Consider the following 20,663-nt stretch of genomic DNA (forward strand, 5'->3'; position numbering starts at 1 on the left):
AAAATGTGAACGTAGTCACCTTGTACATATTGTTTCTTTTTCAACAATAAACAGGCTTTTACAAATTGCTTTTCTCTTTTCTCAATCTTTATAAACGTTTTTTACACGTTTTTTACATTATGATTTCTAGGAAATCCAACTTGTGTAAAACTGTCTGTCTGGTTGGAAATACTGTTATGTATGTGAATAACTTAGTTACATTATTATTTGCCCTTAGAGTCCCTGCTTACAACAGTTCCTGAAGATTTGTTCCGCATTATGATGTAAAGAGGACAAAACGGGCAGTATTTCCTCTCACAGAGGATCTCACGGATGATAAAGACATCCATAGACAATGTGCAAAATGTACACTCAGGCAAACATCTAATTTAGGAAATTGTATAAATGCTCTTCAGGCGATAGGTTTCTTTGTTTAAAAATGTGTGTATGCCGTTGTACACTGCTCACCTGTGGAGCAACTATACTATATAGTATAGAGGAAGCCATTACAACAGGATTCATTAAAACCACAATAACTCTGTTGCCTGACTCTTATAGATGACACGTGGAATTGTACATCAGGTTTCTAAACAGAGCTTGACACTTAGGCACCCCCATGTTAATCAACACCTGGCTAGCACTGTGCCATCTTGACACGTAGGCACCCCCAAGTTAACCAACATGTGGCTAGCACTGTGCCAGCCTGACATACTGTAGGCAGCCCCAAGTTACCAGCTCAGTGGCCGTGTGGTTAGTGTCCGCCCTGAGACTGGGAGGTCGAGGTTGGATTCCCGGCCGGGTCACACAATGTTATACCCCAAACCACTGGGGTATGGTTCCATGAAAACAAACATTAGCTTCAAAATAACATGGGCCCGATTCATCAATCTGGTCGTAAATATAGTGTAAATAAAGTGACTAAATCTTGCGTTGTGTTAAAGCAAGCCTTCCGGTTACCTTAGTGAGTGTGAGGATTGGAGCAGAAGGCATGCATAGGGCCCTCTTCACATCCTGAAAACTACTGTGTATTTTCACCCTGCTGTACTGTAGCATGCATATTTAGAATTTTTTCTCAGAAATGTTGAACCTCTGCCACTAACAAAGCTGTTTCGATACCACTAAAGGTAGCCGCCTGCTCACGGAATCTGCTTCTTTGTTCCAAAACTAATGAAGATAGACTCACAGTGGTTGTGTGTGTGTGTGTGTGTGTGTGTGTGTGTGTGTGTGTGTGTGTGTGTGTGTGTGTGTGTGTGTGTGTGTGTGTGTGTGTGTGTGTGCGTGCCTGCGTGCGTGCGTGCTGTAAACAAGCTGTAATCATGCATTTTGAACTCTTCACCTCTTCTTCATATAGGACAACAAATAGAAGATATAAAATGTTGAATGTACTCAATAACTGTATTGACTGTATTAACATTGTATTCAATAACTCTTTTAAGCCAAAACGTCACAAGTACAAAAAGCAGATTATATATTAAATATATAATAGTAGAATGTATTGCCCATTCAAGTTATGAACTTTGACCCCTGACTTGGCTGTTGCTTGTTTGTTGTTTTGTAAATACACTTCATGTTCATCTGTGTCCCCAAAAACATGTCAAATGTCTAATGTATGCCGGTTTAGTACTTATTGTCTGGCCCTGTTACAGTTGTTGTCCAAAAATCATGCAGATCGGTACACAGTATCTCTGTAGCCATTAAACGAAACAGATATTTCTTACATTGATGCTCTTACATATTATCATGCAAGCACCAGTTAAAGTTACTTTCCATCCCTCATATACTGTGTGCACAGTGCACATCCCATAACCCACACACTGCACATCCTTTCGGAGCTCATATCTTTGAACGGGTAAGGGCTAGTTGTCATAATAGTCCAGACCAGAATTTGGTACCACCACCCTCAATAGTGCTTTACAGGTTTAAAAACATAAAAGCATATCAATAAAATAGTAAAAAAGCAAATGATTCAAATATCAACAATTAAACAACCGATGTCTCTCCTACGTTGTCTCTCTCTCAGGTTTCATACTGTAGATCTCTCCTATATGCTGACCCTGATTAGAACTGTTCTGCTTTCAGAAGACCAGGCTGAAGAGTGAGTCCTGAATCTTTGATTAAACCCCATGAACATACCTGTAGGTGTGCCCATTAACTGACTAAACACACATTTAAAGAGAATGACTACAGGTGCTGCACAGCAATTGGACAGGGCATTTGTTGGGCTCAATTTTGATAATTAAATAAAGGAACAGATAAACAGATGTTAAAACATGAATATAAAAAGATTAAATAAAGCATTTATGGCCTTCTATTGTCGTGATCCGCTGGCTGGACTGTACATTGAAGGAAGTGCAATGCTGTGATCTATGGTGACATTGAAGGAAGTGGTGGACTGAGCAGGTTTCATGAGGCTTATTTAAGGCATTCTGAGGAATACTGTACCATAAATTGTATACTACTGTAAATACATTTAATATTGTTAAGAGGTGAATAGGTGGAATTAACCACTGGTGAACCAGGTTAAAACTCAACTGAGCTAATATTTGAAACGTATAGCTTATGAAATCCTCCTTTCTGGCTGCCAATTTGGGTCTGGGGGTCCTCATCATTTCAAACATGCACAAGAAGTACAGGGCCCGCACACCATCTTCAACTTGCCAAAAAAACTCTCTTTATTTAATGCAACGTTTCGGTCAAAGACCTTCTTCAGGCATCTGCTGACAGGTAGTAGCAGCACAGCTATATACACACACAGAGTGCTATCACATCCAATCACTGATAGGGATGAGCCACCCAACAGGTGGTAATCATTAGACTAATTTTATCTTGTCATCACTGTCAGTAGCTGCACAATACTTATATTCCATCCCAGTGAATGGCAATGAAGGTCTACTAAACAGTGAATCACAGTGTATGTCAAACTATACAATATACAAAAACAACATTATTACACCTCAAAATATACACAATAAAAAATAATAAAAATTACAGCAGAGAAATCTTTCAATCAGGCAGGATATTTGTCCTAGTGCCTGAGAAAGAGAGAATGAAAAAACAACAATAGTTAAGATCCATTACAGCATCACATTAAGTAAAAATTCATCGTTAAGTCCCTTTGGTGCAAGAGTTTGTAGGTGGTGTATCCAGAACGCTTCGCGTCGTTTCAAAAGTACATCCAGGTTTCCACCCCTCTTAGGGAGGCAGACCTGTTCAATGCCTATAAAGCGAAAGGTCGACACATCATGTTTGCAATCATTGAAGTGAACAGCGACGGGATAGTCCCGATCGTTCCTTCGAATAGAGCTTTTATGCTCGCTCATTCTCTGTTTTAGTTGTCTAGACGTTTTGCCTACATAGGCCAGTCCACAAGGACAGCGTATCAGATACACCACACTAGTAGAAGCACAAGTAATAGTCCCTCTAATTTTAAACTTTTTCCCAGTGTGCGGATGATTAAAATATTTCGTTTTCAATGTGTTATTGTGCACAATGCCCGCACGGGTAGTTTCCCTCGGGCAAGGGAGCTAAAAGAGTCTGCCCTTGTGCAGCAGGGCTGCAGGATTGGAAATCAGCATGTACCAAATGGTCCCTCAATTTTTTTCCTCTTTTGAAGGAGAAGAGGGGAGGGTGTTCAAAAAGGGTTGCCAATTCAGGGTCAGATTTAAGGATATGCCAATTCTTCTTAAAAATAGACTGAATCTTATGGGAATTAGCAGAATAAGTAGTGACACATGTGACGGAAAATTTCTTATCTTTCTTTTTGCTTTTCTGTAACAAATCAGAGCGAGGTTTGTGTAAAGCCAATGTAAAGGCCTTCTCCACACACTCGGTATCATATCCTCTTTGGATAAACTTAGATTTCATCTCTGAGGCTTTATTTACATAATCATCAGTGGAGGAACACACTCTTCTTAGTCTATAAAACTGACTTATTGGTAAAGACCTTTTTAAGGACGGGGGATGAAGACTAGTCGCTAATAATAAAGTATTTCTGTCTGTTTCTTTCTGGTACAGGGTAGTAGTAAGACAACCATTATTGTTGATGATCCACATATCCAAAAAATGAACCCTTTCAAAACTGAACTCTAGTGTGAATTTTAGATTGTGGTCCCATTTGTTTAGAGCAGATACAAAATATTGCAATTCATCAGTGCTGCCCTTAAAAACACAGAATATGTCATCAATATAGCGGAACCACTTCAAAATCCTAGATTGGTATGGGTTAACAGAGGGATTAAAGACACAGTTTTTCTCAAAATAGCCCATAAATAAATTCGCATAGTTTGGAGCAAAGATTGAGCCCATACTTGTCCCAGAGACTTGTAGATAAAAGTCATTATCAAAACTGAAATAATTATATTTCAGGACATATGCAGCCAAATCAACTATAAATTGACTAGGTGGCATTGCTTCAGGATCACGACTGCCTAGAAAAGACTTAAGGGCTAACAATCCCCCATCAAGTGGTATATTTGTGTAAAGACTCGTCACATCAAGGGTTAGTAATACCACATCATCAGGCAAGTCGGAAATAGGCGAGATTTTATTTATTAGATCTGTAGAGTCTTTAATATACGAAGGTAATATGTGGACCAAGGGCTTGATAAAAAAATCAACATATTCGGACAGAGGAGACAGTAGGGAATCATTTTGGGACACAATAGGGCGACCAGGAGGATCAATCATTGATTTATGAATTTTGGGCAGCGTATACAAGACAGGTTTAATAGGATGAGGACAATAAAGGAAATCAAATTCGTCTTTGGAGATATGCCCATGAACTATAGCATTATCCAAAAAGGTGCGGATTTCCTTTTGAAAAGAGACGGTGGGGTCACTTTTTAATTTTTTATAAAACTTAGCATTAGCCAATTGTGATATTATTTCTGATCGATATTTGTTGGCATCCTGGACGACCAGTGCCCCACCCTTATCAGCTGGTTTAAACACAAGGTCTTTATCACCCATAAGTTCATCAAGGGCACTCTTTTCGCCCTGTGACAAGTTCCGAGAGACCCGAAAGGGCTGCTCATTCATATGCAGAACCTCCTGTTCTGGGGGTCCTGAAACCAACAAGCTGAGATTCTACAGTGAGTTTCCCCAGCGATTGGCCAGGTGTGCATAGATGTGAAAATGGGCCTCATTTACGAAGCTCTTCTGACATTTTTTAATATATTTTTAGTATAGGCCTGTCGCTAAATAAGACCAACATTGGATTCATGAAACGTGTGTACAGCCTTTTTTGTGTGCATTTATCAATGAAGAATTCCATTCCTTTCGTATATTGGATGCACGTTCACGTGTGAATCATTGCATAGATCAACACCCTATTTGACACCATGAAAAGCATGCATGTGCAAGAAGAAGAGAAGCCTACTCCACTCTACTACATAAAAAAGAACATACTGTATCTACAAGCTGACAATTCTTTGCATCATGACACCTTGTGTCATTGCAGTGCAATAGCAGTGCAATAGCAATAGACGTTTGGCATTGTGGCCAAATGTAAGCTCATCTGTGCTGTGAACAAAACAAAAACAATCCAGCCTTTTTCACATGCATGCACTGTATTGCTATTATATTTACAATCTAACAAATGGATTTTGTTCAAACGGCAATGAAGGCAAATAAATGGATACAGTCGACGGCTCTAACTCAGATATGACTCTGTGCCATCAAACCATGGGTGAGTGACTATACCTTGATGAGGAAAAACACACACATTCAAAACCAAATTAAGCAGCTTGCACACTGTTGGGCAGTGACATAGATAAAAAACGTGGAGATTCACACACTGCACCTGATAGGTAATAGAGAAGAATACAACACGTCCCCAATCAGGTAAAAGTCTCATCCATACATTTACATACAAACGTAATACATCAAGTACAATGAAAACATCAAGTTGGCAAACATCATACAGTATGTTTTTCACACAAAAAAACAATGTCTACTAGATCTAGACAGTTAGAAATGAGCCCTAATTGGCACAAGAGAGGATAAAAAAAAACTCACTTGCACATAACAGCCCAGTGGCCTTGTGGTTACAGTGTCCACCCTGAGACTGAGAGGTCGGGGTTCAATCATACCAAAGACCCAATGCCTCCCTGCTTGGCACTCAGCATCAAGGGTTGGATTGGGGATTAGATCACCACTACAGATTTCCCGAGCACAGCACGGCTGCGGCTCACCGCTCCAAGGATGGGTCAAATGCAGAGAACAAATCTCGCATACAGCAATGTAGGTGAAAAAATTGTAGGAATCTTAATCTTACACCACCATTAGGCTAATGCCATCATCAAGTGTGAATAACTATAGCCTCTACTTTAATCTACTTCTCTGGGCTTCTGTGACGCGGTCCTGTTATTTCTCATCACCAAGTGGATTACTGCATGACCAAAAGGATCTGTGGAGAGTTCCTACTATACTGTAGGTGTACATCTGAACAAGACGCTGGGCTGGTCTGACAAAGTAGATGCCGGAGGACTGGTTCTCAACCTGTGGGTTGGGACACCCAGGGGGGTCCCCACATGATTTTGCGGGGTCCCCAGATGACATTGAAGAAACAATTTAAAGACTTTTTATGACCTTTTTAATACCTCAAAATAAAAGAATGAAGCTCGCTATCTAAGCTCGCCGATCTACAAGCTCACAACGCCTCGCGCTGCGAGGAATTGTGAGACAAACTAAATGAAATGCCTCAACTCCTACAGTGCTTGTCAGGGTGGGATGTCCCTAGTGGGTCCCCAGTTCAAATATGATTATTTTGGGGGGGTCAAAACCTGAAAGCTTGAGAACCACTGCTCTACAGCAACGTTATTATAGCACGATGTAACTTTTTTTAATAATTAAAATGTAACAATGTGTAACACATTATACACAGCATTACCCCCATTTCCATTATCAAAGAGTTTCATCTCATGTTGACTCTTTGATGATTCCTGACATTTGAATAAACTGGATCAACTGAAAGTTGAGGTCTTGATGATTCTGTGAATGAAACATGAGTTGAAAGATGATTAGAAGCTTTGCAGTTGTGGTTCAACAGTTTGATGAATGTGTTTTTAACTCTAAGTTGGCTCCAGAGTTTTGTTGTTCATTGAGTTCAATTCTCATTCCAGCTTATTAAATCACATACAGTATCATATATGTCTATCTGTTTACTTGCAATTTACTCAACAACCCCCACCCACACACACAAAATATGAATAACTTTGGCCAACTATGACATGAGAATATATTTAAACTGTAGGCCTATACACTGTACCATTTGGAAAGTGATGAGATCGATTCATTCCTTCATAGACGCTTGTGTTGCCTGAGAACAAAAGGTGCTCATTTTATTTCAAATCGAATGAAGCACTTTATGCATTTATTTTCAGCTAATGTTTTGTCAAACTCTTTTATTTAAACCTTCAGAATAGTTCTTAACCAACATGACTGACCGTGTCGCAGTGGGCAGTACACGTCATTAGTGGCCCCTCTTTGATTGGTCTTCTGAGCAGCTGAGCCCTGACTGGTTCCCTGAGGCTGAACGGGTCTATAAAAGAGAAAAGAGCACATATTTATATTATTGAATCTAAAGCTGTCATTTATGAATAGACAAAGATCAATACTCTACTTACCTGACACAACATGGATCTGTTAAAAAAAGGAGAGATTAAAGGAGAAAAAAGCCATATTCAGTCAATTGTATGTGAATCTTTAATCCTTCACATTGTTATACCATGGTACTATCTTTTATGCAGAGTTGTTCAGTGATCGTAGATGTAATCCATCTAATGTAGCAGTAGCTAGCTTACTCACATTTAGATGTTCTGTACAGACACAGCAGCACCAGAAGGATGGTCAGTAGAATCACAACAACAAGTCCTACGATCAGAACCACCACATGTGGAAAACCCAGACCCACTGCAGGAGGAGGAGGAGTGGGTTCCACTGATCCAGACACTGCTGGCAAAGAGAGGTTATTATAAAATGACATACTCAAAAATACTGCTGTTAAATCATTTGATTGGTCTGATCAGTTATGGATTATGTTCTAAAAACTCAACAGTGGATTTACATATTTATGTACCATAATATGGCATATAAATGCAAGGTGCTAGCTCGGATGCAATGGATGAAAACAATATTTGCATTTCACACTAGTAAAAGAGACTCTAGTCTCAATGTGTTTTTACTGTTTAAGTAAAGGTAAAATAAAATAACCACTGGGATAGGGGATAGCTAGTGCATGAAATGTTTCCATCCCTCCTGGGTATGTGATAGCCTACTATATACTATTGCTCTCTCACCTCTCACTTCGGTCCTGCTCTCTGGTGACTCTCCAAGGCCAGAGATGAGACACTTGTAGAATCCTTCATCAGACTTGGAAACACTGTGGATGGTCATCTGTCCTGTAGACTGAGACCTGATGAGGATTCCATCTTTATAGAAATCAGCTGGACGGTCAGAGGATGGTTTAGTAGTCGTCTTGTTTCTGGACCAGCAGTGCAGAGTGACATCACTTCCTTCTATCACAGGAAGTACAGGGCCCTCCAGGATCACAGCTCCATCTGAACAATGATAAATTACATGAGAATAGAATAACATTAGACTGAGAACAACACTGTCTCCCAACATGATGAGATTGTATCACATTAGCTTGGTTAATAAACCAGACTGCACAACAACACCCCCTGTTGGTAGTGGTGGTGTTGTGTAGTCTGGCCCTTCACATTAAATAAGCTTTTTCCACCAGCCCTCAGAGAGGGCGAGCCAATCAGGGCTGTAGGCTTGGGGCACGTGGTGGGTGGTGGCCTGGTTCAAAACCATTCAGCCAATCAGGCGAGTCTGTGTGTATTCAAACACATTCCCCCCTCCACTCTTATTACAGACATCAAACAGATTGTAGTCTTTGATGCTTTCAGTGACTAACGAGCTATTGACACTTGTATGGCTCAATCAATTACAGCAGCTCACAAGCCCTTTGAAGTTCAGAGGGAGCAATTAAGAGCAAGTCAACTTAACATTTTTTTAAACCACCCCCTGCCCGCCCCCCAGAAGTGGAATGTCTGCCCGAAATCTCAGACTCTCTTCCCAAAACGAAGTGTGTGATAGAGTCTGACGCTTGCAGTCAGGCTAGTATCACATAGCGAGGAAGCTGAATGCTATCAAGGACAACCACTCAAACCCCCTTCATTTAGAGATTGTGAGAAGGTTTAGCAGGAGGGGTATTGATAAATTCACCTTCCCCAAAAGTCCTTTGTGACACTGGTTGATCTATAATAAGTCACACAATGGTCGCTATAGGCCCATTTAATGGACGAATTGCTCGGAAATGACAACAGTTCAGTATGGACACTATGTGACATGCTTACTGTGCATTATTTCGCTTATTTTTTTTCTTCTGTCCTGCACTATGGAAGCACTGTTGGGGGTTTATAGCAGGGGTAGGCAAACTTAGGCACATGTGACAACCTGGTGAATGTTAACCTGGTCGGACCAACGGACCTTCAAACCAATGAGCATGGCACACTGGCCAGTGATCGGGTTTAGTCAGTTAAATTAAGTCCCCTCACATATATTGTATATCTCTGCTGTCGGGGCGAAACCTCCTAACTCCAAAATGTTCATTTTTGGGAAAATGAGCTCAAGTGGAGTTAGAAGGTTTTGACCGAAGGGCTTATTACTACTTTTCATTGGTTAAATATTATTTTAACCAACACCCAGATGTAAAGGGTGTTCAATAGCCCTGATGTATGCCAAAAAAATCAAGAGTTAAGAGGATATGGCCAGACAGTGACTATACAAAATGACATCCTGCACATAATTCTACATTCAATTCAAACTCCTAACTCTGGCTGGGGAAGGAGTCTGGGAGATAGGTGGGTTATTGCTCAAATTATCATTACTTCCTCAACTAAAAAATAAAGATTGTTATAAATATCCCATGAATCATCCATCCATGAAATATTACATTTTGATGTGGTGTCATAATTAATAAATGTAATGTTGATATGGCAGACCGACTATCAAAAAGGCTGCCAACCCTTGGTGTAGTGTTGTAAATTGTATATTTTGTCCTGGTGTGTGATGTCTTCTACCCTGCTGTATCTGCAATAGTTGTCCTGTGACTGTATCCTAACTGCTGTGTTGCCTTTGGTGACAGAATTCCCCCCACGGGATCAATAAAAGTCTTGTCTTAAAGATTCTTTAACAGACAGTTGAATACAAATGTGAACGTACCAGTCACAGTGATATTAGCGGCGTTACTCTTTCCCTCTGAAGACTCACACCAGTACACTCCAGTGTCCAGCAAGGGGAGCATGGACCGGACGATACATCCTGTGCCGTTCATCTTCCCCCAGTCATCACCACACTCTGAGGTGACGTTTCCAATGCTGGTCCTCTTCACTGTCCAGACAGTAGAGTCAGACTGTCTGTCCTCACAGCTCAGAAAGACAGACTGAAATTTGAAGAACTGTGTTCTGTCAGGACTGAGTCTGAGAGAGGCTGTGGAGCAGAGAGGGAGAATAAAGTTGATTACATGGATCATGCACAGTATGCAAATGTCTTGTTCCCTGATTCCATTGATAGATCTATGTAATTTGGTCAGTAGTAGACACACAGACTTACCTCTCATAACATCACCACTGTTTGGAACTTCTGTTGAGACACTCACCATGGAAGAAACCACTAGAGAGAGAAAGAGGCAAAACATATTTTAGGTATGTTTGCACATGATATAATTTCCATGACAACCATATCATAGCTATAAGCTTTGTTATCTTGCATCTGAGTGGCTGAAGCTTCCCGGCATGGATCAGTAATTATACGTTATAGTCTATTCTTGCCCAGCAACGTGGTGCCACAGTTTTCACAGGTACTACCAGTGTGTTCCCTTTTTTGGTTTGTGTAAATGAGAAACACAAGTGCTGTGTCTTTAATGTATGTATTCATTTTCATTTGTCTGTGTTCGCTTTGATAAAGGTTGCTAGAGTGTGGGATGAAATAATGTGGACACACTCTTAAGTGTACTGTATGTTAATGTTTGTCATATAGTAATCCTTATTTGGAGTACTTGTTAATATGCTGATTCTGATTATGCAGGGCATGATGAGGTACTTAGCTGTTGATCTGTTCATCCACTAGAGGGCAATGTAAACCAAGTTTTTGCTCAATGGAGTCAAATTAAGCAGAGTTATTTACAACTTAGGCATTTATGTTTTCATCCATTTTCGTACAGGCTTGCTGTCAAATATTCCCTGTAATAAAAAACATCCACTCTGGCTAGCCATAAGAAAAGAAAAGGGAGAAACAGAGCCCTCTTTGTTTTGTTCCTTTTCAGCGTAGCACTACATCTGTTCTTGAGAGATTAATGACCATCTAACTACCATTTTCCCAGCTCCTAGGCCCTGAGATTGGGAGAACAGGGTTCAATTCCCCGACCAGGTCAAACCAAAGACCATAAAAATGGGACCCAATGCCTCCCTGCTTGGCACTCAAGGGTTGGTTTTGGAGTAAGTCCCTGTGGCCTATTTAGAGTCATATCCAGGGGGTGTACTTGTACATCAAGCCGCTTCACGCTACAGAAACAGGAGATATATAGGCTCTTGACCCTATAGGCTAGCGCTATTCAACCTACGGCCCGTGGGGCACATGCAGCCTGTCATGGTCATACCAATAAAAATATATTTTGTCTACTTTCAGTGTGGACAAATATTTTCTGTTTTTCTCCAAAACCACTAGGAAATGTTATTTTTGTCTTGTTTTATACAATACTTTATTTTTGCTATTTTGTTAATCATTAATCATTCCATGACAATCTTTTTGTTAAATGAGGTTGGCCTTATAGATGGAAATTATAGTAGGCATTATAGTTGTGTGTGTTTCCCCTAACATTTTAGACTACTCGTGTTGTGTGTTACAAAATCATTGTAACGTCCAAAATAGGACCATTATTTGTAGCTGGTGGCCTTCGGACTTTTTGTATTTTGCTGAGTGGCCCCTGAGCCATCTTAAGTTGAATAGCCCTGCTAGAGGCCATCTGGCTAGGGAAACTTTGGTTCCCAAGGCTACTTACTTGCATATAGATACCAAGTAGGAATATATCACAGCATTTACACCACATTAATTACATGTAGCTAAAGCATTAAACACAATTCCACAGTATTTACTATCATTTTAGATCATGAACTACCATGTAACTACTGTACAATTTTAGAGCTTTAACTGCATGTAACTGCCATGTCACAGCATGTACTACTATGTTAGAGCTTTATTACTACCATGTTATAACATTAAATACAGAATACTTAAGGTATTTTGTCCACACTAAAACTGGTAAAGTGTCCCTCTGATTAAGCCAAATTCCAACCCTAAACTATGCATCAAAGCCCTGACCATAAAAGAGCCAGTAGTGGGCAAATATTGTCCCCATGAGGACAAGTCACCCTTATCCTCAAAGAAATGGACACATTACATGAAATAAGTGAATACAATAAATGTACAGTGTGTTTGTACTCACAGACTAGAAGTAGTGATGTTAAGTCCATTCTCTGTTGCTGTTCACTGACTGACTGGCTGGCTGGCTGGCTGGCTGGCTGGCTGACTGACTGACTGACTGACTGACTGACTGACTGACTGACTGACTGACTGACTGACTGACTGACTGACTGGCTGGCTGGCTGACTGACTGACTCACTGACTCACTGACTAGCTGGCTGACTGACTGACTGTTATAACAGAGTCTGCTGACAATCTCCTCCTACAGGTGTAGTGGTAGGAGGAAGCTACACTGAACAAGATGGTTGAATGACACTGTCATCTATTGGTTTTGTGGAGAAGAGGAGGCTACACTGAAGGAAGAGGTGGACCGCTGCAGTCATCTCCTACTATACTGGTGTAGTGATGGGAAGACACTCCAGAGACACTGAAAGTAGGTGGTGTCAGTGAGCAGTTTGACCAGCAGGGCATGATGACACATGTGGTGGTACTATCCCTGTCCCTCTCAGTGCCCCCTGTACAGTACAAGGGGAACATTATGTTCTACTCTCCTTACAATTCTGCTTCATTGTGCCTTATTTCCTCAGTCAGCCTATCAGCTGTTTGTTACATTCTAAAATGACTTAGGAAGAAATAGCTTTTAAGTCCAGTCACCAGAGAGAGACTTGGAGTAGAAGCCCTAGCCTGCTCCTACATTTGGAAAGGAGACAGCTTAGGTGGTTCGGGTATCTAGTACGGATGCGGACCGAGTGGAGGAAGTTGCTCAGGATAGGGAACTCGAAGTTGCTCAGGATAGGGAACACGATTCCGGATAAGCGGTCGAAGATGGATAGATGGATGATTTTTGAATGTAGCAAGCAATAAGGCAGGATGAATCATCAGTGTTAGGAGAGTTAGGCACATCTTACAATAAATGTGAGAAGTCTCTGTGTGCGTGTATGTATGTATGTAATCCGCGTATCTCAAAGATAAACATTACTTGGGCAAACTGTTGTTTTTTTGCCATCGATTGCCTAAGTGGCCTAGATGGCTTGGGCAATTACACATATACACATATAATTCAGAGTTTATGTTTTATTGTGTTACAGATGGGGGTGTTTGGGTGAAGAAGAGAGGAAAGAAAGTGCATACGGGTTGTTTGCTTGTTAAAGATGATCTGAACTTTTTGGAACAAAGCCAGTACACTTCTGTGCAAGACAAGAGGCAGTTTTTTAATGGTACCGAAACATCTCTGTTAACCACAACAGTTAAACATTTCTATGAAAACAAAGCCTGTTAACCTCTGAGTTCACTGGTACAGTATAGATGCTGCATCCTGCGTCAGTGGAAAAATGCACTGTGGTTTTCAGATGTGAAAAGCCCCAACTTCTGCCCCCCTGCTCTAGTCCTCTGTGTGAACAACACTCACAATGTATTAACTGTTTGATGCTAATGAGTGATATGTTATTGTCTTCTGTAGTGTACACTTAGGTTTTACTTCTGTGCTCATTTTATTTTTGAAGTTTCTGTCTAGTCTCACCTACCCTGTGATTATTGGGGACTCCCTCTTTCCTTGGCGTTTCGCACTTAAACCCCAACATTTAACTTTACTAAAACTAAAACGCAACCCCAAGCCTAATCTCACAAACACTATGCCTAACCCCTAACCTTAAGCCTAACCTCACAGAAATAATGCATAAACCTAACCTCAAAACCCTGTCTGCCTGGGCAAAACAACTAAGACTTCCTCTTGTGATTGCTTATTTGAGTCACCCATATCCTCCCTGTGTTTGATTGACTTTGAGGCGAGTTTGTTCAATGTGTATAATATATGTCTGTTTGTTTCTGTTGTTTTTTTTGCATCCTCTGTGTTTTTGTCAGTTTTGCCACTGTGTGTGTTATGAGAACTGATAGATATTAAAGTAAAAAAAAAAAGAAAACACACAACATAAAGGTGTTCGATCACTATAGGCCAGTGCATACATAGGTTTGATTATGGTGATGACAGCATAAACGTTTTAGGCGTTTTTTACCATTTTGAAAAACATTTTAACAGCCCTTCTACAAGCTCACATTGTGTTAATGTAGATCGGCTATTTTAACTATTTTAAAATAATGAAAATTACTATATTTTAGGCAAAAGGGCTAAGGTCGCACACAAGATTTAGGGCCCTAAGATAAAATTTCCCAAATGGGTTGAGATCTGGACGGTTCTCCATTCCGACACATCCCCATTCCGATCACCAGATTAGCATTCACAGGCGTCGGCAGGTTAGCTACTCACCAGTTAGAATTCACCAGCGTTAGTTCTACTGAGGTTAGGGTTAGGGTTAATGTTAGGTTTAGGTGGTCGGAATGCAGACGTCCAGAGTGCCGACGTGTAACCCTGATCATTCAGTGACCGCTAGTACCCTGTGGATGTACTGTACATGCACCTTTGTGCCATTGCATTGGATTCCATAATAAAGATTTTACCACCTTAGGTCCCATGGACCATTTCTCTTTTTAACTTCCTGTACTTGAGTTTGCTTTCTGTGGTTGACACTTCCTGTGTGGGCGTTTCAGATCTGCTCTCAGCTCGGCTTTAGACTGAAACAACAAGCTGCAACCTGCAAGTCTGTATGTCTTATGTCTTATGTTCTACGTTTTTAACGCATCCAAAGAAAATCCTGCAAGAATTGAACTGGGTTTGAACGCCGAACACAACAATCTCAATCAGTCTCACAACAATAAAGCCATGTCACAAGAAGGCATTTGCTCAGCCCCAATTTCCCAAACCACAAGAACACATGCAGATTTCTTAATTTGTGAGCTGACCAGATCGTTCTCTCCAGATCTTTCCATCTAAACAAATGATTGAACTGGGTTTCTAAATGTCTTGACTTGGATAATATATATATTTTAAGATATTATGGGCCAATGTATGGAAATGTTTTGAACAAACTGTGGGCAGGCTATTTCTTGTCATGATTTTAGGTTTATTGTATGATATGCCCCCAGGGGGCCAGAAAAAAGACTGCATGTCCTCACCAGACGAAAACAGAAATATTTCTGTTTTACTAAACCCCGAAGATGGCACAAGCCAGCATGAGTTGGTGTATTTTAATATGTCTAGCTCATTGAAATAAAGGTATTTTTATTTATTTATTATCAAACCTATACTTGAGTGCATGGATTGGTTGTATGCCCTTTGGTCATTATCTTCTCTCTTCTAACCTAATACCACAATTTCTGTCTGCTTTGATTATTTGTACTATGAAAAGTACTGGGTACTTTTACTTTTACTTTAGTTGCTTAACCATTTAAATCCAATAGTTAGCACCAGATGCCTTTGTTTGATACTAAGGATGAGAGCTGATAGCTTATTTCTTTATTATTCAGATTCCAGAACAACGCATAAGACATTCCCCTTGCCCTTGACTCATCGTAACTCCAGTGCATATCTGAACTCAACAGTAGCCTACAGTAATGGACATTTCTAGTAAGCCCACCCTGAGTGAGATGACATTACTTCTCTGTATTGACCGTGCATTTTGCTGCTGCTCATAGTGACCACATGAGGGAGCAGTTGTCTGTTCAGTGTGTTGCACAGAGGTGACATGAAGCCAGGAGCAGCAGAGGATCAAACTGATGAGTCACTGCCTCCCTACAGTAGCTACATTGTGTGTCTACTGTCTATAGTGTTCACTTTTCTCCTATAAACCACAGTATTACAGACTAATTACAATGTTAGCCAAAAACTGTTTTAAAACCACAACATCAATGAATATGACTTTGTAGGCCTATCCTTTTCACATTTAAAATAGCAAGTTGTCTCCCAAATAGACCATGATATTTAGTTGACTATTTAACATGAACTATTCTGCAGTTGATGATATTTACCTTCTTTTTTATCTCATGAAATCAATATTCAACGCAGACGGAATGACCAGCTGATGAATAGAAAAAAAGTAATAGTAATACAAAACTTCCTAAATGTAAAAAAAAAAGGGAAAACAAACTTTGCACCCATGCTGTAACCTTCAAAATAGCTTATTGCTCTTGGCAGAAAACAATGTGGTCTGAGTGTCAACATTATGGCAACCTTGGTTGGGTTCCTCTTTTTTCACATTGACTGTCTCTACCCTTTCTCTGACTATGTCACATGAGTGGAAACTATGATTCACAATTCACATCCTAAATATTTAACACTGCACAGGGCACACATATCTGATAATAAATTGTTACCAGTAAGACTCCCGAATCGGGAGATAAGCGACCGTCAGGTCGCATACACAAACTTTAGAAGGCAATCGTAGCCAATCAGGAGGGAATATGGGACATGGGACACAGATTGATGACAGACCTCTTTTAAAGCACAGTCACACCGTATTCTGCTAATACTTCCAATGGGAACAGAGTGTTTCTTTGCAGATATCCACACATGGCAACAAACCACTTCATTCCCATTGAAATGCATTGGCAGAATCCGCCCTCATAGGTAAAATTAAACTTCGGTGTGACTGTGCCCTTAGAGTAGGTAACCTGTGACTCTTTCCCAATAAATGTGATGTCCGCACTCAGTTTTGTCAAACCCTGAGGAAGACTATCCTGTCAAAACGTTGGTTTATAATCGTTTAAAACTAAATAGCAAGGCTACGAGCTGTGCAAACTCCTTCTTTTAATCAGGAATACAATATACAACATCACAGGTAAGAGCAGCAGGTGTTCTGATTAAACATTCAACAGGCACCCTGAAAACCCTGACAACCAGTGAAGGGATCCAAACCAACCTGCAGTTTTTTATTTAATTTAATGTACAATAAAGTGTTTTGAAAGTGCAAGAACAACAAGTAAAACTAAATACATTTCGGGTGGTTATATTTTGTCTCCCTGCTCTTCTATTGAGACATTTAGATCGTGTCAAAGGTCATGTTTCACATAGACACAGGATCTGACACACATTTTTGCCTGAAGGTCAAGATTCAGTTTATCCCCTGAGCAAGCAGGCCGGCTCTATTAGCTCAATGGTAAAAATGTCAGCACACACAGAAAATCGGGTTTAAATCCAGGGTAGAAGAGGAAGTGTACTTAGTGCAGCTTTAAGGCAACATTTCCCGTAAAGATACTTCTTCAGAATTCATTAAGTAAGGAAATGCAATATTTTGCACTACAAGTACTTGGCACAAAACAATGTGCATACTTAACTCCTGATGATAATCTTAAGACACCATGAAATGGCACCACTTTAAATGGTGACCATTAAAACTAATCAGGATACAGACATACAATAATTATCAGACTAGAACAACGTGTTGAGCAGGCAACATACAGTATGATAAGTGTGAAACCTGGCATAATGACCAAATTGGGAAAAATAATGAATTATAGATAATGTACATGTGGCGACTCAGCACTGAGGCTCAAAACGTCATGTCTGTGAATGGTGGTGGTGGAGAATACATTTTAAAATTTTGGAGGATGATCCAGTGTGCAGACTATTTTTATTCAATTTTGACTTCTGCCCTGCAACGGGCGCTGTACAGCGGATGTGCTTGGTTTTGAGACTCAACACCTACTCTGTCCAGATTAGAGTTTAGTAGGCATTTTACTTATCATTTGTTGCTTTCTTTAAAGTAACAAAAAGTACAGTTTCTGTCCCTCTCTCTCTCTTTCTCTCTCTCACTCACACACACGAGACACACACACGCACGCACGCACGCACGCACGCACACACACACACACACACACACTGGTCTCGCCCATACCACCTCATCTGACCACTGTTGTGAGAACCGATTTGAAGGAGAACGCTGTAGATAGCTTCAAGCTATAGGAATCGGCTAGACCGAACCAACCACAATGAAAAAATCTATTACAATAGTGGTCTTAAATGGGGCGTGGAGCAATGCAAATGATTCTCCACGAGAACATTGTCAGAATCCGTTGTGACAGCGCCCTAAGTGTGCAGTCACACGACACCGGGAATGGAGCACTCAACAACAACAAAAAAACTACGTTCCCATTGATCTCGAACTTTTCAAAAACATGTGTTGTTCGTGTTCAGGTAGTAGTAGTAGCCTAGTCAGTGTATTAATATTATACTTAATATATTATTATTGATTATCATTAATAATGGTAGTACAGTAGCATACAGTAGGTTACATTAAGTTAGTACACAAGAATAAAAAGTATGATAATTGATCTTTGCACTCACCTGTTTCTTCATGTTGTTCTTGATGTTCTTTCAAGTCTGAAAAAAAAAACAAAAAACAATAAAACATTTATTTACAAAAAGCTGAACACAGCAGAGCAGGATTATGTATTTTTATAACTTTATATGGATGGACTCAGTGAGCCTACCAGGTTGAGGCATAGACCCAGGGATCAGAGTCCCCTAAAGCTGTCACTTCTTTCAATGTGTTGTATGTATTAGTGCTAGCCCTAAACAAAAACAATTGAAATTCCTTTAAACAAAACAAAACAGAAACCATATTTTGATATGTATAGGGGCCTTCTTCTTGCATGGAAAATGGCTTGAGCTACTCAGAAAGGTCATCATTTGACTTACTGTAAAAATGCAAACAATGTTTTACACGATTCGTAAATGTTTTTTCTGTACTTCCTGTACTTTAGGCTACAGTTTGTCCAAACATTTGTAAAACACCTGATATATGATCCAATATATGTAGCATTATGCCTTATTACTCTGTCACATTCTTGTCTCATTATCCATTCATTATAAAACTGTTAATAAATACAACACAGCTAAATACTTAAATGTAAAACAAGTATTTCAATAAGCACATATTATTTGATGACACAATAATAAGTAGAGAATAACCCCTTAATATTATCGATCAGGGAAGAGCCTTGCAGCTCAGAACCCCCTCTCAACTCATAGTTGAGTCTTGCAATTGAGAACCTCACCTTTCCACCCTTAACAACTACAGTAATAATAATGTATTTATTAGTCAGACACATTGCTGTGATTTGAAATTTGGTCTCCGCCTTTGACCCATCTCTTGGAGCGGTGAGCTGCAGCCGTGCCGCGCTCGGTAGGCCTAGTATACTCAAATAAATCCAAATTAAGGGAACATTTTGTTCCCTTCATTTATTTGAGCAGTATACATGGTACACAGGAAGCGATGATGGTGTCCGTAGGTAGCACACAGGAAGATGAGTCAGGAGGAGTGGTGTCAGAACACACCAAGATGCTGAATGGTTCTCCTTTCCACAGGAAGCCTTCGTCCACCAGCAAGGCCATTAAAGATGTGGTTCATGTCCACGTGTGGGTCAGTGGTGCTGAATCATCTGACATTCTGTGTAGAAGTAAAGATTATTTTTAAGTTTTTAGAATAACCCTAACCCTAACTCAAAAAATAGTTTTATTATAGTGTCCACTGTCCAAGCAAGCACCACCTTTATTTTACCATCTGTTTCTTTTACTAAATGTTTTATTTCTTCATTTTACATGTGATGAAAGTAAAGAAAACATAACATAATTAGTATTATCATTTACTACAGACCTATCAATGGCTAAGCCATGTTGCATTGGGTGACTGTATTTCAAACAATCTAATAATGGCATGGCTTCCCTGTCCATCGCTGATATCTGCAGTCTGCAGAGACAGCAGTGGACAGACAGACTGGCCCCTTCGGTGCCATGCTAACAAATTCGGTCACACTGTTTTGTGGGTCTGTTGTCTTCAACATGTTGGTGTCACTGATCCACATCCGTAGCTAGTTCTTACAAAAAATAAATTCAGTTTTAAAAGGGGTTCTTTATTGGTTGTTGGGCTAAAAACTGATATGGAAAACTGGCTTTAGTCTTCTTTTGTTGATAGCCTCGTAGCTATTTCTCTGAGACGCTGCTGCAGGGGATAGTGGAGTTTCAGCGTGCAGCAAAGATGGCACGTTTGAACACACACTGGCTTTGAGTATTGCTGGCGGCCATTTATCCAGGTGTCTCTGATTTAGTCAACAACAATTTTTATAGCAACTGTTTATGTCAAATGAAATGTAAAAGTGTCCTGTAAGTCCATATGGGCTGGGCTTCCTTGGAAGCATGACATTTAATAAAGAGAAATTGTTAATTATCAACTCCTAGGTGAGTTTTCTGCGGTCCTGGGGTGAGTTTTCTGTGGTTTTCAGAGTTTTCCTAACCCCAGGGTGCCATTTCTGTGCCCTGGCTTGAGATTTCTTATTTCAATGAGAGTTTGTTTTAGGGTGAGTTG

The sequence above is a fragment of the Nannobrachium achirus genome (assembly GCF_963921795.1).
Source record: "Nannobrachium achirus genome assembly, chromosome: 1".
Classification (NCBI taxonomy): Eukaryota; Metazoa; Chordata; class Actinopteri; order Myctophiformes; family Myctophidae; genus Nannobrachium; species Nannobrachium achirus.